This window comes from Orcinus orca, chromosome 2, assembly GCF_937001465.1.
Source record: "Orcinus orca chromosome 2, mOrcOrc1.1, whole genome shotgun sequence".
NCBI lineage: Eukaryota > Metazoa > Chordata > Mammalia > Artiodactyla > Delphinidae > Orcinus > Orcinus orca.
In genome coordinates, this window is record NC_064560.1 from 100,981,882 (window position 1) to 101,005,651 (window position 23,770).

General features: G+C 45.9%; 1 protein-coding gene across 2 annotated transcripts in view; it reads right to left on the reverse strand.

Moving 5' to 3' along the window:
* The window catches only part of CGNL1 (cingulin like 1), a 158,180-nt gene extending 140,790 nt beyond the window's left edge, over positions 1-17,390 (reverse strand). For both annotated transcript variants that reach the window (XM_033437006.2, XM_004274664.3), the window contains exon 1: positions 17,306-17,390. The gene's annotated coding sequence lies outside the window, so the exon portion shown is untranslated. The remainder of the gene's footprint in view (positions 1-17,305) is intronic.
* Positions 17,391-23,770: the final 6,380 nt, after the last annotated feature.

The window sequence follows — 23,770 nt, forward strand, 5'->3', positions numbered from 1 at the left end:
TGATCCCAAAATAATCCCAACAAAGGTGTGAAATATCCTTTCTATTCTGAAATATTCTCTTCTTCCGAATATTTCTAAGGGCCCATTTAAAACACATACACTGAAAAGGAATATTAGCCTTTCGTATTTCAAAAACATGCTGGAAATTTTCCAGGGCACATTTGAGCAGCAGAGTGCATGACGTTCAAACCTGGACTCCTTTCAACCTGTAGCAGAGGAGGCCTACTAAAAGTTTACATTTTCCTCCCATTGTGAGCACAGAAAGCTTTTCATTTTGTTCCAAAGGAAATGATCTTACCATAGCTCAACGATATCATCATTGTCTGAATACAGTGGGCATCCGGTGGCCATTACAGAAGGACTAAATGCTAAAACCCAAGGGTATAAAAGTTAAAAGCAACTCAGTGGAAACGTCAGTTACAACGTTCTTTGATTTAAAGAATCAAACACGGAGAGAGAGAACCCTCAAACAAGGGAATTAGGAAGAGTATCAGCACAACATAAGGGTAGTACCCTACTTCCCCTTCCCCCCGTCCCCCCCCCAGTGAAAAGGCTTTTCAATATCCATACGCCTCTGCTTTTCTATGTGGAAGAGAATTGCTCTTGAAAAGATTACCACATATAATTCTTTCACTTCACCAATAGACACATTCATACTTTTCTACCAACACTGCCCAATTAAGTCCAAAATCCCTAACTCACTACTATTTTCCGTGGTTTTTCCCTATTATCAGAGTGACGTAATTAAGATAGCAATTTTCTAATTTACTAGTCCGGGGTATCAAAAAAAACTTATTTTGCTTAAAAAAATAACTGCTCATTCTGTACTTCACAGACTTTAGGACACCCAGATACCTCTCCACTGAAGCCACGTCTATGAACACAGCTAACACACGATGGTGGTTCCTATCTTTGCTCTACCCTTAGTTGTAAAAGCTTTATTCAGCTTTATTATGCAGAACTTGGCCCAGCAGCCTTCAGTTATGAGATGGATGATGTGTGGAAAGTTGCATACGCAGGTGGAGTCTTAGCAATGACGTAGATTTGGGGACCTCAAGGAAAAAGTAGGTGATGGCAGCCATATTTTATTTGCAAAATAAAATTCCCAGCAAGGGCTACTTTCTTGCTGATTTGAGCTGCTGGGTTAGGTTTTCACATTTCATAAAGTTGCTCTGGGGCTTGATGGAAACATTCATTCTTCAAAAGTGTATTTGACTCTACTATGTGTAAGACACTATGCCAGGTGCTAAGGGAGATTTAAAAAATGACCTTATTTCACTCGTGGACTTTTTCTTTCCACAGCTCTCCCTTCACACCAAACATACAGACAAATGGCACTTCCACTCCTGACAACCACATTTCCTCTCCTTAAGCCCCTGTGTATACTAAGATACCACCTATCGTCTTCTTTATTATTATAAAGGTAATACATACAGTGGGGTTTTTTTTATATGTAAAATTCAAACAGTCAAGGAGGGCATGAAATGAAAAAGAAAATTTCCCTTCCAACCATGCCACCAATCCCACAGCCCAGAAATAAGCACGTTTCTTAGGACTTCTTAGGATGTACATTCGCAACCAGGAATTGAGATTTTAACAGTACACTGTTTTCTCACCCTTCCCTGAAAACCAGCTCATTGAAGAGAATATTGACCATTTAGGATCTTTTTCTTTTTCTCCGTCCCTCTCCAGTGAATTGACTATGCTGAGTTTGAACAAAAACTACATACTACAGACAGGTAGTGGGGAAGTCTGCAAGTCTTCACTTTCTGACATCTTTTTTTTTTTTTTTTCACCGGGTTTTAAAGTTTATTTTTTAGGAGGCACTGGGAAACTGCATGGAGTCTTCAGAAAGGATTTAATGTCAAATAGGTTAAGTTCTTTTTTTAAATTTTATTTTATATTATGGTTGATTTACAATGTTGTGTTAGTTTCAGGCGTACATCTGACATCTTCTTGAGAGAAAAATATGATTCTGTTTTTCTGATTTTCTCCCTTTACATTACAGGGTTACTGGTAGTTTCTGCTCACTCAGCTCCTGAATCCTAACATACATTAGGAAAGGTATTTACTGTAATATTTACAATATTGCCTTCATTGCCTACTTGTTCAGAGAGTGGATTCGGGTATGTGGTTCAGTCTCTAGTTGATTAAATGATAATGAAGATATCAATCATACTTCAAACAAAATATGACTGGGAGATTAGAGTATATTTAACCTGGAGTTACTGCATTTATCTAGGACGGTCTCGATCATATTTCTCAGTAGTTATTCTCACTGGTATATTCTGTAAATAAAAATAGCACTATTTCTGAGCTTGTTTGGAGTTTTTTGGTGATAGGGCAGTGCAGAGAAATTGATGTTATACTTGGTGAAGTGTTAGGTGCCTTGGAAATTACCTGTCTTAATTATCCTATACTGGTTCATCTCTTGACTATAATATCATCTAATTTTCTTAGAGTTAACCTTTAATTTCCTTTTTATTTTTAACAAAATATTTAATTAAAAAAATTGAGATTTTAAAACAAAAATGGGATCTTACACTATATATTAATTTGCACCTTGCTTTAAAAAAAATTCTATTTGTGAATTTTTCTTTATCAGTACTCACAGATTTGCCCAGTTCCATAATGTGCTTATATGTTCATTTATTTAACCAGTCCCCTTGAAAGGCGTTTAGGTTATTTCTAGTGTTACGCTATTATAATGCTGCAGCGAACATCTTTGCATGTTTGCCGGCACACTTTTGCAGGTGTATCCATAAGATAAATTCCTAACTGTGGCAGGGTTGAGTTAGAGTATGAACAGTTTCAAGTTCTGAAAGATAATGCTAAAAGAAAAGAAGAGGGAGGAAAGAAGAAACTGCTGTGGCCAACACCAGTGGCTACCCGCTCACAGCAACTGCCCCTTGCCCCCTGGCCAGCAAAGCCCCAGTTTTGTCCCCTCTCCTCCCAGCACCCACATGCTTTGGGGAAAGCTGGACCCCAAGACTGGTCTAAGCAAGCTACGGGAGCCCCATGTCTCCATGCCAGTCATCGGATGAGACGTGGGCATCGGACCCAGTTTTGCCAATGGGGCACAGCAGAAGTTCTGCAGGGGGCTCCTAGCAAAGGTTTTCTCTGCTTTCCTCTTTTCCTGCCTCTGGACATCACACATCACTGTGTATGAGGATATGATGGCTGAAACAGCTTCAGCCACACTGGGACCACCAAGAGCCAAGATTGAGGACAAATGTCAAACAGTGAGGCTGGCAAAGAGGAAACGTATCTGAGTCTTTCATTAATTAACTCCAAAACTGTGCTAACTTTGGCCTTCTTGTTTACATGAGATCATAAAGATCCCTACTATTTAAACTACTTTCAACTGAGTTTTGTTTACTTGCTGGTGAAAGTATTCCCACGGCCCAGCTGTTCTCCAAAAAGAAGCCCACTGGATTTATAATCCCACCCAGGGCACGTACTAGAGTGTCTGTCCCCTTACAGCCATGGCTGCACCGGGTCTAATCCCCATCTATTGTCAGCGTATTTTTGCTTCATGGCCAGTCTTTTCTTCCGTGGAGAGTCTAGCAGCCCCTTCCGCAAAAAGGACACACTAAAAAAAGGTGACACAAAGGCGGCCAGTATTTCATTCTGCTCCATCTGAGGCATCGCCCTGGGCCACAAGTCTCAGCTGGCTCCTTCAGGAAAGAAGACACAGTCACCCTGGGCCGGATATTCTCTAATGCCTTAGAGCCAGTCACAACTCTCTGCTGGGCTGGGGCAGTCACCAGGGTGTGGAAGGACAGCCCTAGACAAGAAACTGGATGACCTAGTTCAGATCTGCTACTTATGAGCTAGTTGGCTGAAGAGAAGTCACCCAAGCTCCAGAAGCCTGTTTCTTTGAATGTAAAAGGAGGGCTCCTGAAACGAGGGCCCAGGGTCCTTATAAAGATGGGGACAGGGTGCCTAAAGGGCCTGGTGATAAACTGTCACAGACACAGATGGGAGTTAGGCTGACCCCACGGACCTATGCTGAGAGGGGGCCAGGCCAAGGGTAAGCAGATCCCCTGGCCTCCTTGGACACTTCGGCCCTCTCTGCTCTACCTGTCACTCCTGCCACCACAGTGGGCCGCCTGTCAGGTCAGGACTGCTGACCAGAGGAAAACCCAGCCCACCACGTCCGCTCCTCCCGCAGATAAGCTGAGCTCCCAGGAGCAGCGTCACAGTGCATGAATGTGAAGTGACATTCAGTCGAGAGTCGGTGCTAACTTACAGGGATTACCAAGGCTTAGGCTGGTACCTGGGCAAAACATATAAGAATCTTCACCCAGCTGGCCTAGCTTGAGCAAGCTTCCAAAAGGCTGGTTTGGCCCCTACTTTTCTCACCCCTCTCATTCATTCGTGATCGTTGTGGTGGATTCAATCACTGTTTACTGCAGTCCCTTCTTTCCCATGTGACTTTGCAGTGGACGAGAATGGCCTGAGTCTACTTCCCCACTGCACTGATGTTGCGTTTGGCCATGTGATTTGTGTTGGCCAATGGTTATGAGCCAAGGCCTTAAGAGGCATCATGCATCTCCATCTGCCCTCTTAGGCTACCACGATCTGCCACAAGATGAACACACCATAGGCCCCCAAATAAGCACATATGGAAGAGCCCTAAAGCCAAATGGAAGCCTGGAATCTAGCCTGGCCCAGCCAAGGCCAGCCTAGATCAACCAAACCATACCCCGTAGGAAAATAAATGCTTGTGGTTGTAAGGCACTGAGATCAGGGACTGTCCTGTTATGCAGCAACACTATGTAGCAAAACCTAACACAACCACCGTAAGAGCAAATATAATGTAAGTTTGCCTGGCACAGAGCAGACATGCAATAATAAAATATTTGTGCTTATTTTAAGGAGATCTTAATTCATTTGTCATTCATACACATACAGAGAACTCCTACCCATGAGGCACCACACTAGCCCCACAGGAAGCTGAACGCAATGAAAAATACAAAGTAATAATTCCTTCACGTAACTTTTTAATCTAGCAAATCCCCAAGCTTCCTAAATTCTACTGGGGGAGAGGGGTCAGTGCTTACAAAGCTTCTATTCATTTCATTGATTCATTCATTCATTCATTTATTGCCCTGGGTCAAATCACAGAAGGGATGAAATTCAGTATCTGTGCATTTAAGGGTCTGATTCTTGTATTTATAAATGGTGAAATCTACTGCCTTCTACAAATGTACTTTTTTTTTAACATCTTTATTGGAGTATAATTGCTTTACAATGGTGTGTTAGTTTCTGCTTTATAACAAAATGAATCAGCTATACATATACATATATCCCCATATCCCCTCCCTCTTGCGTCTCCCTCCCACCCTCCCTATCCCACCCCTCTAGGTGGTCACAAAGCACCGAGCTGATCTCCCTGTGCTATGCAGCTGCTTCCCACTAGCTGTCTATTTTACATTTGGTAGTGTATATATGTCCGTGCCACTCTCTCACTTCGTCCCAGCTTACCCTTCCCTCTCCCCGTGTCCTCAAGGCCATACAAATGTACTCTTAAAGACAGAAACTAGAAATTATTTTGTAAACTTGAATTATTTTTAATGAACCCCTTTGTTCTATTAATCTTCACTTATTCACTCAACGTACACTTACTGAGCACCTATGATACTCCAGGCATATGATGGGTAGCTGTGCTAGGAAGCAGCACACACAATTCCTAGCTCCAACTTCTGGCTGCCCAGGCGCACCACTGACCACGAACAAATTATTTCAAATTATAATTGACAGCTCCATGTAGTATCCAAAATTATTTTTAAAATAAAAATAAAAAACCTTCCTATGGTTTAACTCCAATGTCTTCTTCCAATATTACTTTTAAAAGAATTCCACTTCACCTGCAAATGTGGTGATTTCACCATCTCTCTTCTCCTTTTATCAAGGACAATACAGAAGATGGGTTTTGACCACATTCCTTCTTACACTCACTACCACACACAGAGTAGTGGGAGATTCACACATTTAATAACCTTTGGTTTGTTTTTGTTTTTGTTTTTTTTTTGGCCACACCATGTGGCACGTGAGTCTTAGACCCCCGACCAGGGATCGAACCCGCTCCCCCTGCACTGGAAGCAGGGACCGCCAGGGAAATCTCAACACATTTAATAAGCTTTGGCATGAAGTCTTTTCAAAGGTCTTTGGGAAATCTAAATAAATCATATCCACTGGTTTGCCCTTCTTCCCACATTTATTTTCTCCCTCAGAGAACATAATGGGTTCATCAAGCATGATTTCCCCATCTGAATGTCATGTTTTGTTTTGTTTTTTAAGGGTCCTGTGATCTCACCCTCTCCCATGGGTTGCACAAGGCTGCTGGGCATGGAGGTGAATTAGCTCTGAAAATAAGGACCATTCCTCGATTTTAACTGGGGAGTCACAGAAGTGAAGTGTATAAGACCACACACGCATGCACCTCCCTATGCAGACACTGTTCCAAGCACTCTATTAAGATTCACTCATATAACATATAACCCCAGAAGCAGGATTCAGACCCTGGAAGTCCAAGGCCAGAGTCCAGGCTCGTAACCACCAGGCCCTGCAGCCTCTGCAAATCCCAACCTGTGCCAGGGTCCCTGGGCTTCTCCACCCACCAGTCCTGGGCCAGCTTGATGCGGATCCCCAGGAAAGCAGCACAAATGGAAGGCCATCCTAGAGCGGCCTTTATTTCAGGACACAGCTTTTCCCTGGACACTCCTCTGGGATAAATCCTAGCATCTGCCACAAAAGAACCTCTAAGCCCCCTAAAGCTGCCAACATCCTGCTTCCTCTTGGCAGGACCTACTCACCTCTCCAGAGTCAAAGCAAAAGGCAGAGCCTCCTCAGCTATAAGGGCCCATGGCCCATAACTCAAGAAAGCTCCAAAGCCTGGCTGAAATCTCAGGCCCTGCCTAAAGGATCCAGCATCTCACAGCCCTGAGCTGCTCTCCTAAATGCTTCAGTCTCTTCTTACTGAAGCCCCCACCCTATTACTGAGCTCAGAATTGGGAGGATGGAGGTGACACACCATCTCCTTTCAGTCTGGCCTCTCCCTCCAGGAGCTAGCTTTACACCTCTGGGGCTTCAGGCTTCTCTGAATCTTCTATCATTGGTGGTTTAAGCGGGGTGGGGAGGAGACAGTCCAGATTGTCTGGGTCAATGACACGCTACAAATCTGGCCCAGGCCTCCACCTGGAAATCTAAAGCACAGGATATTATTAAAGTCACGGGTTAAGGATCCCTGACTCCACAGCAGCTCATTTAGAAGCCCGCAGTGTGGGCTTCCCTGGTGGTGCAGTGGTTGAGAGTCCGCCTGCCGATGCAGGGGATGCGGGTTCGTGCCCCGGTCCGGGAAGATCCCACATGCCGTGGAGCGGCTGGGCCCGTGAGCCATGGCCGCTGAGCCTGCGCGTCCGGAGCCTGCGCTCCGCAACCGTGAGAGGGCCCGCGTACCGCAAAAAAAAAAAAAAAAAAGTAAACACTTCCCAAGAAAGCTTTAAAACAGAGGGAGGTTTTTATGAAACGACTTAATTGAGGGCCACTTCTCATGTGGAAAGCTTTTTACCCAGAGGAATAAAATGGCCTGGTGGGTGTTTTCCAGACACTTGTTTTTAAACCTGCTGTGCTGTCCTGGGGAAATGAAGCACAACTCTGGGCCGGTGTGTGTCCCCCTGCTGCTAATTCTTCAGCAGAAATAAAATACCTAATAAGACCTACTCCCCGGCGGCACAGAGAGCCCGGCGTGACAATGTCACTCCAATATTCATTTCAAGGGTTATTAGAATCACCGGACACGAAAAGTGGAAAAACTAAGGTTGGCCAAAAAGAACCCAAATAAATGAAGAAAGACGTTCTAAAGCTTTAAAACAAGACACGATGTGGGAGAATAGGCCTGATGAAACTGAGGCTTGGGTTACTCTACAAAGACACCAGGTAAAAGGAATGAAGTGCTGATACTCACTACAGCGCATGGATGGACCTGGAAAACATGATGCTTACTGGAAGAAGCCAGACCAAAAGGCCACACGTTGTATGATCCCATTTATATAAGATACCCAGATAGGCAGTTCCACGGAGACAGAAAGTAGACTGGTGGTGCCAGGGCCTGGGGGGAGGGAGGAATGTGAAATGACTGCAGAGTGGCGACAGGGTTTCCCTCTCGGGTGACGAAAAAGCTCTGGAATGAGATAGGGGTGATGGTTGCACAATGCTGGGAATGTACTTAATGCCACTGACCTGTACACTTTAAACTGGCTAAAATGGGCAATTTTACACAGTATGTATTTTACCACCATAAAATAGAAAATGATAACAGGACCTCCGGAAACATCCTTTTTCAGCTCCTAACCCAGGAGCAATCCTTTCCTCACATGAATATAAATATACATGCTATAGGCCAAAATAATAAATAGTATTATTTTACTAATAACTCATTTATTGAGTTAAGCTTCCCACGTGCACTATGCCCTTAAGGCCAAGTCACTTCCCCCCCACCGCACCTGTCCTCAGGTGGGTGGTGTTGTTATCATTAGCCCCATTTTACAGGTGAGGAAACCAAAGCACAGGGAGGTCCAGGAGCTTGCCCAGGGTCACCCAGCAGATAGGGGAAAAGCCAAAGGATGAAGCCAGAGGGAGGAGAACAGGTAGCTTACACCCCAACTCAGAGCACGGCCACTCTGCCACCGAATCGTACGCTCTGCTGAAGGAATGTTTTCTGGGCCTAGTTTCCCACTTTGCCCGCAACACGGATATTGCTTGGCTGTTGAGCCCTAATCCTTTTTCACTGGCATTTCTTGAGGGACCACAGAGTTCTCTGAAAAACACGTTCAAAATCACACCTTAGGAATCAAACTACACCTTCACATGTGTAGAACTACTTCACGTGGACAGAGCGATTTTCATGTGTTCAGATTTACTGTATTTAGTCCCGGGAACAATGTGGTAAGATAGGAGGGTGATGTGATTACCCGTCCTTTCCTGGGGGAGAAAAGCCAGCCTCCCAAGGTCAGGCCACATGGTGGGTGCAGGCACCTGGCTTCTACTCCAGGGCCCCACTCTGCTGTCTTCCTGAAGAGCCAGGTTTAACTACTGAGCTGTTAGGGATGTTTTTTAGCATATAAGTTATTTATATGTAAATCTATATGTATTATTTATATGTAAACAGGTGCACGCAATTACAAATGAAGTTAAGGAGCACACTAATGGTGAAGAAAACAGCTCTTCCCACATTTCAGGGGCGCCTGTGAGGTAACCCAGAAGCACCAATGAAAGGTTAAATTCCATTCCCTCCACCCCACTTAAGAAATCAGGGCTCTTTGCCACTTGCCATCAGCTCCCTTTGATAAGAGATGTTAAAAACCACCACCGCTGTTAGAGGTGCCACCTTGCCAGGGCTCTCAGCCTCCCAGTACTGACTTTGGGGCTGGAGAATTCTTTGCTATGGGGGCCGTCCTGTGCATTGTAGGGTATTTGGCAGCATCCCTGGCCTCTATCCACTAGATGCTAGTAGCCACCACCACCCCTGGTCGTGACAACCAAGAGGTCTCCAGATACTGCCAAATGTCCCCCAGCGGGGGCCCCATTTTTGAGAGCCACTATACTATGTCCAAGAGATGTGGCCCTAACAGCTCTATGAGGTAAGAGCTACATGCCCCTTTTACAGATGAGGAAACAACCCTGAAATGGATGGGGAACCTGCCCAGAACACCACACGCCTTGTGATGGGTAAATGTGGTTTCCAATTCAAGCGGTTGAGCCCCCAGTGCTCTCACCCCACAGTGGGAAGATGGAACAAGAAGACCAGAGGCGGATCTACCTTCTACCAGCTCACGTCCTGAAATGTTAAACGGAGCCTTGCCCCGAGAAGAGGGAGGTGGGCTTGAACCCTCCAGGGGTTTGATCCTCAAGTCCAAAGACAATGCGTTCTGCTTGCAAAAACAGTCCCAGCCGTGCCCGGAAGGCTGAAGGGCCGGCCTCCTTGACTCACTAAATAACCTGCAAGCTGGGAGTAGGCATGCCCTTTGAATACCAGTGCTTTAAGCACAAATACAAACAGCAATCACTGACCATGAGAGCCCGAAATACATTTTTTAAAACATGCCTTTATCAAGAATTTCCCCTTATTATTTTGGTGAAACATTCCCCCACAGTCTCACCCTTCTTAGCGCTCATCTGTCTTTCTGTTTAGAAATCACTGTGGCTGCTAGAGAGACACAGATGAAATACAAGACGTCACGTTTCAAAAAGCTGAATGACTTCTGTCCTTCCTCCTACAAAACTTAATGGAGCCTCTAGTTTCTGCTACACACGGGGGTGCGAGGTCAGCTGAGGGCCCTCCGCTTTACAGGTTTGTTTACAGGCTTTGGGGGGAGGGGGGTTCCTCCGACATGTTAGCCAAGGGCAACTGATGGTGTTCTAATTGTTGAGATAAAGGCACATGCAAGCAGCCAACAATTTGTGAAGCAATGAATGAGTGGGTGAATCGAGGGGACGAACGCAGAGCCCGTGCACTAACCAGCGCTCCGGGTCCAGAGAAGCACATCTCAGGGCCAGACAAGTTTGAACCCTGGATCCAACCACTTGGTAGCTGCACAACTTTGACAAGTGACCCAATTTCTCACGGCCTTCTTTCCCTCACCAGGAAAATGGGTTTATGATAGTACCCATCCCACAGAGCTATGCTGAACCCTCTCAGACAAGGCTGGACGTAAATGCTCCGGAAGCATCTGCTATTATTATGAGAATCACTGATCTGGGCAGGCCTCCTGGGAAGTCCGGTGACTCTTCTGCACCCCACCCAGCTGCCTCACGCCCAGGAAGCTGGACTCAAGGCAGGTATCCAGACCCTTAGCAAGAGGTGGTCATGCCCTGAGCAGACCAGACCTGAAGAACCAGGTAACTATTGGCTCTAATCCTCCCCCCGCTTCCCTACCTCCTCTCTCCCTCTAACCTTACACCCCATTCCACCCCACCCCACCCCACAAAACAGCTTTCGGGTGGCTCAGGGCAGCACAGTTAGGGCTGAGCTGGCCTGACTACATGTGAAACAAAGGTGCTCAAGCCTCAAGCCTGAAACTCACAAGTAGGAAAAACCTTAAATTTGGTAAACTCCAGCCAGCAGTCCCTTTCCAAACTACTCTCTCTTATCTCTCCCTCCATTCTTTCTCTATCAGTTCCTCTCCAACTCTTAAAGCTTTCACTGTAATCACCACTCAGTAAACTTTCCAGGTTTTTGATATTTGATTAGGGCAAGGAGAGAGACTAATCCACTTTTCAGCTGCTGCTGTGCAATTCTAAGTCACTGTTTTTAATAAGGAGGATAAAAATCTTATAGGCAAAAATGGAGAAGCAAATTCTTTTTTTTTTTTTTTTTTTTTTTTTTTTTTACAAAAAGCTGTCTGTAATACAGCTACAACAAAGCTCAAGGATATGGATTAGTTCATAGGATATATTAGAACCTCTTTACGACTTTGGAAACTGGGCCATTTCTTTTTCCTCTGAAATAAAATCAAAAGAGAGGGCAGCCATTAACAGCGTCTCAAACTCTGAACTGGAACCACAAAACTCCAGACCTCACCAGGTTCCTCACCTGGAAAATGGTATCAACAACACTGACGTTTCAGGATCCCTGGAAGGAGTCTTAGCTGCAGGGGGTCCTCTTCTCTGAATGGACTCCAATTTGCAAGGGAAAACAGAGTGCCAGTTTCAAATGCAATAAAATACAGGCTAGAAAGCCAGGGGGAGTCAGAAGTAAAACTAAGGAGAATTATTGAAGCCAAAGCTAGAAAATCTTGATCATCTTGCCTCAATCCTCTAGCAAAGAGATAAGCAAGGGTGAAAGATTATTAATAATTATTGGAAATAATTATTAGTATTATTAATAATAATAAAATAGATAATTAATAATTATTATTAATGATAATTCTGGAGAATTATTAAAGCCAAAACTAGAAAATCTTGATCATCTTGCCTCAATCCTCTAGCAAAGAGATAAGCAAGGGTGAAAGATTATTAATTATTAGAAATAATAATTAGTATTATTAATAATAATAAAATAAAGATAATTAATAATAATTATTAATAATAATTCTGCAGAATTAGTAAAGCCAAAACTAGAAAATCTTGATCATCTTGCCTCAATCCTCTAGCAAAGAGATAAGCAAGGGTGAAAGATTATTAATAATTATTGGAAATAATTATTAGTATTATTAATAATAATAAAATAAAGATAATTATTATTATTAATAATAATTCTGGAGAATTATTAAAGCCAAAACTAGAAAATCTTGATCATCTTGCCTCAATCCTCTAGCAAAGAGATAAGCAAGGGTGAAAGATTATTAACAATAAAGGGGCTTTATAGACTTAAGAAAACTACAAAGTATATAACAGCCTGAGCCATTATGTACTCTACCAAAGGCAAGCAGAAAGCCCTGTGATTGGACAGCAGGGGATAAACCCGCCCTATAAAACAAGAGGCTGAAATATTCCATGTTCATGACAAAATGCCCTGTGCTCTAATCCCAAACACTAACTCCATGATGACCCTCCATCGAGCTGATCCTTCTTAGGGTGAAATATAGAGCTGGAGCCCATTGCAGTAATGGGCACACAGGCGGTAACCCTGTTTTCAACTTAACCTTTCCTAATTATAGCTCCGCACGCCTCTAAACCCTTCTGACCTGTAATTTTAAGAGCTTGAGGTACTTAACAAGGCAGCAAAGTTTTGTTTTTGTTGCTAGTACCACATAAATAGGAACTGAGCGTGCACGGCTTCGTTTTGCTCCAGAATATTCGACACTGAACTTCGTTTTTAATCTCTTACCCAAGGACCAATTATCTCCAGAAATTCAGAGGTTTGCAGAACTTGAAATGTGGAGACAATGTCTCTCTAACCTAGGATTTGGGATCCATTCAGAGCCTTTCTAAACAGCCTAATCTATCCTCTCCGTTTAAAAAAACCCAGAAAAATAGGATTTCATAGAATTTCCCTTGGGATGATAAGCCCGCAGTGATCTTCAGTCTAACATTACGCATCGTCCCGTAGAGGAAAACAGTAAATCAATCCAGATCTAAGGGGACTGTGGTGTTAGAAAAACAAGGCACAGAAAACTCAATTTCCCAATCAGTTCTGCTTTAGAGGCACAAGGAGCAGTGGAAAGGCCTCAGCTTTGAATTCAGGCAGACCCGAGAGCTCTGGAACCTCAGCTCTAGAGCTCCTGAGCTGCCCAGGATCTCTTTGAGCCTCAGTTTCCTCATCTGTAAAATGAGGCCACTTCCACCTGCCCCTCAGGAACATACAGGTTTTAAAGCAACAGAGGGCAAGTGCCCCGCTCGCTACCTGACACGTGAAAGGTGGACAGTCAACAAATGTAACTACTCTTACAACCCTGGGGTTATTAGTCCTGTGAGTCACTTGTTTGGAAACCACCTTCCCAAGGAAAAGCAGTGTGAAGTCCAGTTTCCTGTCTGTCCAAGGAAACCTGAGCTAAAGGGACAACAGTATGATAAAGAACGAACATCCACACACTGGCCGGAGCCGCAGACAAGAACCGACCCACCTGCTCTCAAAGTACAATGGCTGCTGTTACCCTCCTCCCAGCTCAGGTGCACAGGAGGGATAGCCTCTACTCACTAAGCTGAGGTTGCCAGTTACCATCATGGCAAAAAAGGATCCAGCCACGTACTCCGCCAGCTTCCCAACACCGGTCGTATCCCTGCACTGCTTGCCGAAGTACTCCTTAAGCAAATCGCATCTGCCAGAATCCTAACTCCTCCTTCCTCACTCCTCACTTTCCCTTGGCAGGATCGGCGTACAAACCCCTCTCGTCCACCAGAAAAGTATCTGAAGTCAATTATTTAAAACTTGACGTAGGGACTTAATAAAATAATTTAAACCCAAGAAGAGCTTTTCTTGTGTATGCTTTGCCAATGAATTGACAAGGTATCTATACACCCAGGGGAGGCGAGCCAGGTGGTACCCGGCTCCCCCCACAGTTCTTCATGCTCATCGTGCGTCTAACAGTTCCCAACTTACTGTAACCCCCAGTTTACATCTCCACCAGATTTCAAGCTCCATACCCCGTTTACCACGACTTCGGTGAACGATAACAGAGCTTAGCAAGGACTGGGGGCTTCATAAGAACTGGATTTGTTATATGACTGAATAAAGAAACAACAAAACAAAAATTTGGCATGAATTTAAGATGAAGCACTCTCTCTCCCAGGGATATTGGTTTGGGGGACGGAGGACAGTGCCTGAAGAAGGAAGGAAAGTGGGGTCGGACTGGGACATTTGACTGAAAACTCCAATCAGCTTCCCCTACGTGAAAGCCGGTCAACCCTGGTGCTCTTTCCATCAAATCCCCCTTTCTTCTCTTCTACTTTCAGGGTTTTCATGGTATAACTTGTTTCTTGATAACAGCAATGTCATGTGACAGAATAAAGTAAGCACTTGGTCATTCATGGAAAATTACCCAATTTTCAATTCCCCTTGAACTTTGTTTTTCTCCTCTGATGCCAACCTTTCAGCCATTTCACTGCCCTTTAGTGCCAGGATCAGAGGAGGCAAAGAAAGGAAGAGCACAAAATCAGTTGTGTTTTTTAAAAGGGTCAACGGCACCTCTTAGATAAATGGGTTGCAGGCAGGGCTGGGGACAGAGGGAGTTAAGGAGGCCATTGAATCCTTTAAACCATCCCCAACCCCATCAATACAAGCAAATTAACTATCCCTACGTGAAGGCGGGGGGGGGGGGGGGGGGGGGGGGGGGGGAGCCAATAGGGAAGTCTATTCTTAACACAAATCAAAGATCAGTCTTCTGAATGCTGCATACCCTTTCTCTAAATAAAGAAGCCCCTCACTAACTCTTTCTTCACTTACTTTCTTCTAATCACTTTAGAATATTAGAGTTACTACTAAAAACGGAGAAATGCTTAAATAAATCTGTTAGGTCCATAGTTACACATACTTTTTCTTGCTTTTTTTCCAGAATGTACCATTATATTCACAGTTTAACCATTGCTGTTCAGGTGCAACTTTTCAGGCACTAGGAGTTGGACAGCATCATCAAGTCAACATTTTGCCCCTAAATGGAGATAAGATTAGCAAGTTAACGAACCAGTCAGTAACATGGCTTCATTTTGTTGGCCTGGTCCAAAAAAAACAAAAAAACTCAACAGTAGCAAAACACTTTCCATACGGTCTTCTTCCCCCAAAGGTTGAGGATTCCGGCCAGGGGCCACCCTGTGAGACCATGCCCTCCACATAACCTCCATTCTCAAGCCAAGACAGTTAAGCCCAAATGCCACCGTGGCCCCACTTCCAGCAACTGAGCACAGGGATAGGAGCAGCGCATGGTAATGGAAGATGGGAAAGAGAGAGAAACCAACTGGGACCGAACTCTACCATTTTGAATTTTTTCAAAATGAATGTTCTTTTGACTCACGTTAGGAGCTAGAAATGAACACAAACTTTCCTCCAACTCTGGAGGGCATTCTCTTAAAAGAATGTCACACCACTACTAATAAAAATGTCACATAGAGGGCCAGCGCCTAAGAAAAAAATGAAATCCACTGGTTTGTGGCCACATAGCATACAGGTGGGAATCGAATACAAACATCATACTTAGGTACCACAGTAAATTAACCAAGACCCCAGGAGACTGTCACAATAATACACTATAAGAAAACATATGCTCAAATTCAGTCAATGTATACATATATTCGATTTTTCCTTATGCCTATTTCCCTATCATTTTTAAGATCATTAGACAAGTGGCAAAGGTCTCACCTCAGATGTGTCATGCTACTGTAGGCACCAATTCCCTCAGGTATTATGCTATCAACAAGAAATATACACTGTGTTAATTACATCTGCTGGGCTTAATCACAGTGGGAATAAGCCTGATCTACACAATGAATCTTAACACACATATTAACACCATATCAACTACAAAATAATAAGGACCTTGTCAGCTTGCATTCTTAAAAAATTTCCCCACACATTTATGCAGAATCATAAACTGTGCCAGAGGATCTCCAAAAGCTGATGGATTCCTAAATTATTTTTCCTCCTTTTAATCTGAAATCCTTTCCAAATAGGACAAGTCAAACTATCACTTAATTTCCCTGAATAAGAACCCTGTAGCATAACCTTGACCCTTGCAAGGACTTCATGACTTTAATCCCTCCACTGTCACCTCCTTGGCAGAAAGTGCACTAGCAATATTTTCTGTGAAGAGAGAGGTAGAAGCAGAGGGAACTCCAGAAAAACGCACCATCTACAGTTTAAAGTTGGAAAGCACCAGCCCACAGGTTTTTCAGGTGCAAAGGTGGATTACACAAGGCAGAATCGAGAGCAGCTGAGATGATCTCCTCTTAACAGTTCAGAAAGTGGGTGTGGAAAGCGAAAAGCACAACCCAAAGCACATTAGAATCACCTGGCTTTTTAAATTCCATTGCTCAGGCTGCGCCCCAGACCAGCTAAATCAGGATCTCTAGAGGTGGGACCTAGGCATCAGAATTTTTTAAAACTCTCTAGAAGTGCAGCCAAGTTTGAGAACCAATACCCAAAAGAAATCCGCAACGTGTTTTGAACAGCGCGTTGTGAGCAGCGTTGGAAAGGCACCGCAGCCTTGGGGTGAAGGGGTATACACAGAGTAAATATACAAAGTTTTTTTAAAAAATCCTCTGTAACTAACTCCAACATGACAGCCAAGCACCTGTGTAGAGGCCAAACAGTGATGCAACTTGGAAAAGTCCCTTGGAAAGCTAGGATGTGTGCCGTACGTGAGGCGGGGTCTTTCAGGACGACCTGCCTGGACCGGGAAAGCCAGGGAGAGAGGGACGCCCACCCGCCCTTTCTTTTCAAGGGATGGTCGAGACCAGCACGCCCAGAAATAAAGTAAAACAGAGTCGACAGGGACCGAGGTGCTCGCTTGGGTCCGGGAGGAACCCTGGCTCACTCGCAGCAGTCACTCGAGCCCGAGGGTCGAGGCAAGGGTGCTAAGGCTGCCAGCCCCTCTTCACTACACGGCGGTCTCGGAGCCCCTCCCTCGCCCCGGCCCCGACGCGGGCCCCCGGGAACCCGACCATCTGTCCTGCACGTCTCCCCGCCAGGGCGCGCGAGCGGGAGCCAGGAGCGCACTTTACAGCCCCCGGGACCCGCGCGCCTGGCGGCGGGCGCGGCGCGTCGCGCGGCTCGGTCGGCGGGCCCGAGCCCCTCCGGACCCCGCCGCCCACGACGACACCTCGGCCTCCCAGTCCAAGTCCCCGCGCCCGCTCCCGGCTCACTTACCGCCGCCGCCGCCCGGGTCCCGCTCCAGCCGCAGCCAGCAGAGCCCGGCCCGAGTGCAGGGACCGCGGCGCCGCCAAGAGGCCGGGCGAGCCCGGGCCCCGCCCCGCCCGCCCTCGGGGAGGAGGGGCTGGGGCCGGGGCCGCACGGGTTGGGGAGGCCGGCGCACGCCCCCCGCCCCACGCCCGAGCCGGCTAGTCCCGCCCGCTCCAGCAGCTCGGCGGGCCTTCCCTGCACTCCCGCGTGCCCTCGTGCCGCCCCGGCCCTCGGGACAAGTCTCCCCGCACCCCGACACCGCGCCTACTCGGCTCGGCCGGGACGCGCCCGCCCCTCAGCCAGCACCTCTTCCCCATCCCACCGCATCAGGCCTCACACTCCTCTCCAGCTACGCTTTGTCCTCACCCTTCCCCAGATAGGAATGTCCTCCCACCTCCCCTCCGCCGTCTCCGGTACTCTTCACCTCCGAGCCCCGGCAGTTCCAAATTCCCCGTCTCCTAGGAGCCTTGCCTGTTCCGCACCCCCGACTTCCCTTCTGTCCCTTCCCCATGGCCCCTTGGCCCACTTTTCTCCCTACCCTTACAGGCAGACTTTTTCTCCCTACCTGGTCAGAAACTTTAAGGTATAACTTTTCTCCTACCGCAATCAAATCTGCAAGTGTTTATTGAGCACCTACGAAGTCTAGAAATACTGGTGGAGGTGTCGCCAATAATAAATGTCCGTCCCTGTTAGGGAGGCAGGGAAGTGAGATGCGTAAGGTCACACAGCCGATGGTAGTAGGACTGGGATTAGAAGTCAGATTTCTGGTATCTTGTTGAGGTCCGCTCCAGGGGAAACTGCAGAATGCCGACCAGCTGCGGGAATTTGAGCAAAAAACGTTTTCTTACCTGTGAAATGGGAGGATACCCACCCCACCAGGTTGTGAAGATTACCTAAGAAAACAGACATGGAATATCACACAACCTGTGCTAATAAGTAAATGTTTGTTGACGTATGGAATGAAATAGACACTTGAAAATTCAATAATTTAAAATTACAATATAGAAAGACAAAAAGTAATAGTGAATGCAAGAAAACATTGGCAAATCATATCTGATAAGGGATTAATATCCAAAATATATAAAGAACTCATACAACTTAATAAGAAAAATACACTCTGATTTTAAAGGGGGCAGAGGATCTGAATAGACATTTTTCCAAAGAAAACGTACAGATGGTCAACAGGTACGACAAAAGGTGCTCAGCAATCGTCAGGGAAATGCAAATCAAAACCGCAATGAGCTATCACCTCACACATGTTCAGAATGGCTATTATCAAAAGGTCAAGAGATAACAAGTGTTGGTGAGGATGTGGGAATGTAAATTGGTTTCAGCCACTATGGAAAACAGTGTGGAGGTTCCCCCTAAATTAAAAATAGAACTACCATATGATCCAGCAATTCCACTCCTGGGTATTTATCCAAAGAAAATGAAAACTCTAACTTGAAAAGATATATGCACCCCCAATGTCATTGCAGCACTATTTACAATAGCCAAACTATGGAAGCAACCTAAATGTCCCTTGATGGATGAATGGCTAAAGAAGATATAGTATAAACATACAATGGAATATTATTCAGCCATTAAAAAGAAGGAATATGATTCAGCCATAAAAAAGGAGACCCTGACATTTGCGACAACATGGATGGACTTGGAGGGTATTGTGCTAGGTGAAACAAGCCAGAGAAAGACAAGTACCGTCTGAGCTCTCTTATATGTGGAATCTACAAAAACAAACACAGAATAAGCTCAGAGAATAGATACAGAGAACAGATTGGTGGTTACCAGGTGGGAGGAACTGAGGGGGTTCAAACGGGTGAAGGGGGTGAAGGGAGTAAAAAGTAAAAACTTTCAGTCATAAAATAAGTCATGTGGATGTAATGTACAGCATGGTAACTATAGTTGATAATACTGAATTACATATTTGAAAGCTGCTAAGAGATTAGATCCTAAAAGTTTTCAGCACAAGGAAAAAAATCTTTGTAACTGGAAGTTAACTAGACTTATTGTGGTGATCATTTTGCAGTATATGCAAATATCGAATTATGTTGTACACCAGAAACTAATATAATGCCAAATGTCACTTGTACCTAAAAAAAACAAACATTTAAAATAATAGTGATGGGGGTGGTGGGGAGATTTGGATTCTACTTATCCAAAAGAGGCAGCAATGGTCAAAGGAGACTTTTTGGAGACAGTGGAGTTGAGCTATCCTAGAAATAATGGGTCCAGATGCAGGTGAGTCCAGGAAGACACCCAAGGTGGACAGGGTGTGTGAACAGTATTCAGAGTGTGGTCTGGCTTTTCCTGAATGGAGGCTGCCTGTAGGGAATCATACTAGAATGGGGGATGGGGCCAGATGGTGGAAAAGGCATCCAATATCAAAGTGAGGGGGCTCAAGTTAACCAAACAGCACTTGGATACCTCAAAATGGCTGGAATGGAACTTGCATCCTACAGAGGGCCCTTAAATGACCCTGGAAACCTGGGATGGCAGAAACCGGCAGCCCAGGAACCAGCAAAGTGATGAGAGGGGATTGCAGCAGGGAGGGAGAGGGAAGAAAAAAATTTCCAAAGAAGACCCCTAGGAGTTGGGGAGCAAATGTGTGCAGTGTGGGAATGGAAAAAGCAAAGACAAAACTGAGGTTTCAAGGCTGGTGGCTTGGAGCACCTTAAATAGGCATGATTGTTTTATGAGGGATGATGAAGTTTCCATGGACTGTGAGGTAAGGATGGCACTTTTCAGTGGAAATGCCCCCCAGGCAGCAGGAGGCGGGGTTGGGAAGTAGAGGGTAAAGGAGAGTAAGGACTGGACCAGGCGCCAGGAGAAGAGAGTGAAGTTCCCTCACTACGGGCTGAGGAAGCAGCGGGTACCAGCCAAGGGAGAAGGAGAAGGGTCCCAGAGAGCCGTCAGGAAGAACCAGGGAAGTCTCTGATAGAAGCCAAAGGATGAGCAGTTCCTGAAGGAGAGGGTGGTGCCGAACGCCACAAATCTACTTCTAGACCCTCACACTAGGAGCCGTACAAAGTGTGCACTCGGTACGTATTTGTTAACTGTGGAAAAAGCATTTAATCAGCAACTGACCCCCACTTCCAGGCAGGTATTTCCTGATAATAAAAAAGAAAGGAGAGCGGGCTTCCCTGGTGGCGCAGTGGTTGAGAGTCCGCCTGCCGATGCAGCGGACTCGGGTTCGTGCCCCGGTCCGGGAAGATCCCACATGCCGCGGAGCGGCTGGGCCCGTGAGCCATGGCCGCTGAGCCTGCGCGTCCGGAGCCTGTGCTCCGCAGCAGCGGGAAAGGCCACAACAGTGAGAGGCCCGCGTACCGCAAAAATAAATAAATAAATAAGGAGAGCCACTGGGGACAAGGAAAGAAGCGGAGTGGAGATCAGTTTATTAGAGAAATTGCTTTTGAGGCTGCTACTGTCAAGATGCAGCTCAAGCCCCTTCAACCTCAGTTGGAAACAAACCTCCCCCCTGCCAAGGCTAAGTATTTTTGTTCATTTCTGATGGCCAACACCTTCTAACAAGGGATTTCTCCTTCCAGAACACATTTTTCTTGGATATGTCTAAAGCCAGGTGTGACTATTTAGTGACTTGGCCTTGAACTAATGAAAACTAGAATTTAGTTTATCTTGCAGAAGTAGATATGATTTATTTTCCTAGAACTTAAGTGTAAGGACTTACCTTAGGGCTATGAGCCAGTTAACTCAAGAGCAGGTTGAGGGCCACAGACTGGTGATTCCCTTTGCCCACAGTCCTGTGGTCAAAGTGACTGTAATTACAGCAGGAACTTGGATTTCTTGAGCAACTTGAGGAATTTCACATTTAATATTTAAATGTCAGAACAACCTGGTAGATGTTCTCATCCCCATTTTAAAGATGAGGGAGTTGAGGCTCAGAAAAGCCACACAATTTGCCCAACATCGAATTCTGAATTACTAAGTGGAGGAGCAGCCTCCACTGCTCCTGGGTCTGTCAGGACTGGAGCTTTGCTGGAGCGTCACAGACTTCAGACTGGAAGGCCTCTAGGGGATGATTCATCCCAAGCTATCCTCCTCTGTTTCAGACCAGAGTTTCTGAAAGGAGTTCCCTGCTGGAAGCCAGGGAAACTTCAGCACATAGAGCAGCCACAACAAGTTCTGACGGGTAGCTTTCTCTGAGCCTCCCTCTCCCCCCTCCCCCTCTCCCCCTCTCCCCCTCCTCTCTCTCCCCCTCTCCTCTCTCTCTCTCCTCTCTCCCTCTCTCTCCTCTCTCCCTCTCTCTCCTCTCTCCCTCTCTCTCCCTCTCTCTCCCTCTCTCCCTCTCTCTCCTCTCTCCCTCTCTCTCCTCTCTCCCTCTCTCTCCCTCTCCTCTCGCTCTCTCTCCTCTCGCTCTCTCTCCCTCTCTCCCTCTCTCTCTCCCCCCTCTCTCTCTCCTCTCTCTCTCTCTGTCTCTCCTCTCTCCCTCTCTCCCTCTCTCCCCCTCTCTCTCTCCCCCTCTCTCTCTCTGTCTCTCCTCTCTCTCTCCTCTCTCTCCTCTCTCTCCCTCTCTCTCTCTCCCCTCTCTCTCTCCCCCTCCCCTCTCTCTCTCTCTCTCTCTCCTCTCTCTCTCTCTCCTTCAGTTTCACACGCAGCTCTTATAGGTATTGGCCTCCTCTGAGCCCCGCCCTGTGCCAGCTGAGCCCAGCACTGATCTGTCCCCTCTGTTCCCCAATCCCTTCCATGAAATTCAAGGACGCAGAGATTGATATCCATAGGCCTTTCCCTCGCCATGAGAATTCCAGAGTTTGTGCCAACATGAGGAAGATGACTTTTAAAATATGGATATGGGGCTTCCCTGGTGGCGCAGTGGTTGAGAGTCCGCCTGCCGATGCAGGGGACGTGGGTTCGTGCCCCGGTCCGGGAAGATCCCACATACCGCAGAGCGGCTGGGCCCGTGAGCCATGGCCGCTGAGCCTGCGCGTCCGGAGCCTGTGCTCCGCAACGGGAGAGGCCACAACAGTGAGAGGCCCACATACCGGAAAAAAAAAAAAATTCTTGCTTGTATTAAAGCGTTCTCTTTTAAAAAAAAAAAATAATAATAAAAAATAAAATATGGATATGGGTTTGGAAAGAGGGCAAGGGGGCAGCAAGGTATGTGTCACTCAGCCTTAGGAAGCTGCCCACAGGAGGGGCCAGGTAACAGCTGAGCTGGGGCATGAGAGGACAACATAGCCCAGGCAGAGAGCCCCACGTTGGTGGGGACCAGAGTCTCCCCGGGCCTCTGGCTCAGGGCCAACGTTGCTTCTTTTCTCTGAGCTCTCCAGTCTATTCTGACCTTAGGGACCTGGTCAGTGGCTCTGAATCAAACATCAGCAAGATACTGGATGTTTGGATGGAAGACAAGACACTCAAGGATGCCTTTTAGGCTGTCACTGGCAACACAGGAAAATTTACAGGTAGCTGGTTGAAACAGGATGGAGATCCCCTGAACCATCTGTAGGGGACAGGGCATGACAAAGGGAAATTCAGGCACCATTATCGCCAATACCAAGCGCAGACATCACTGACATATTTCAATGTGCTAACTTAATGTGAACTGAACAGCTATATTTAGGGATATTCAAAGATGTACCCTTATGCTGGTCCTTTTAATACATGGCTGCATTACGACTTACATGGGCCTTGGGCACCTTTGTGTGTGTGCGCGTGTGTGTGTATAATTATATACATATAATTATATATTAATTGTATATATAAAATATATATTAAATAAAATATATATATTGTATTATATAATTGTATATATAATTATATATATAAACTGTATATATATAAAATTGTATTTTATGAAGGCATTGGTATAAAGAAAAATATTTTGATATTATATAGTAACACGTTTTCTTCCACCTTAAAGTTCATTTTTTCTCCTAATTTTAAAATAAATTAAACATTTTTGTGGAGCCCTGAAATTATTGTGGGCCCAGGCACTGTGGCAGCCCTGCTTATATCCTGAGGGTTTCTGTCCTACACTGAATGCCTGGGGATATTTTAAAAAGAGCTTTTCATGGAGCTCTACCCCAGGCCAATTAAACTGAAGGCTCCAGGGGTGGGTCAAGACACCCTACTTGTGGCATTAAGAAAAAATCTCCCAGGTGATTCCCGTGTGCAGACAGGATTGTAATACTAGCTCTAATAGTATTTTCCTCATAGGACCTTAAGTTTCTCAATAGCAAATTCTCCTTTTTTTTTTTTTTTTTTTTTAAGATACTATCCTGGGCTTCCCTGGTGGCGCAGTGGTTGAGAGTCCGCCTGCCGATCCAGGGGACGCGGGTTCGTGCCCCGGTCCGGGAAGATCCCACATGCCGCAGAGCGGCTGGGCCCGTGAGCCATGGCCGCTGAGCCTGCGCGTCCGGAGCCTGTGCTCCGCAACGGGAGAGGCCACAACAGTGAGAGGCCCGCGTACCGCAAAAA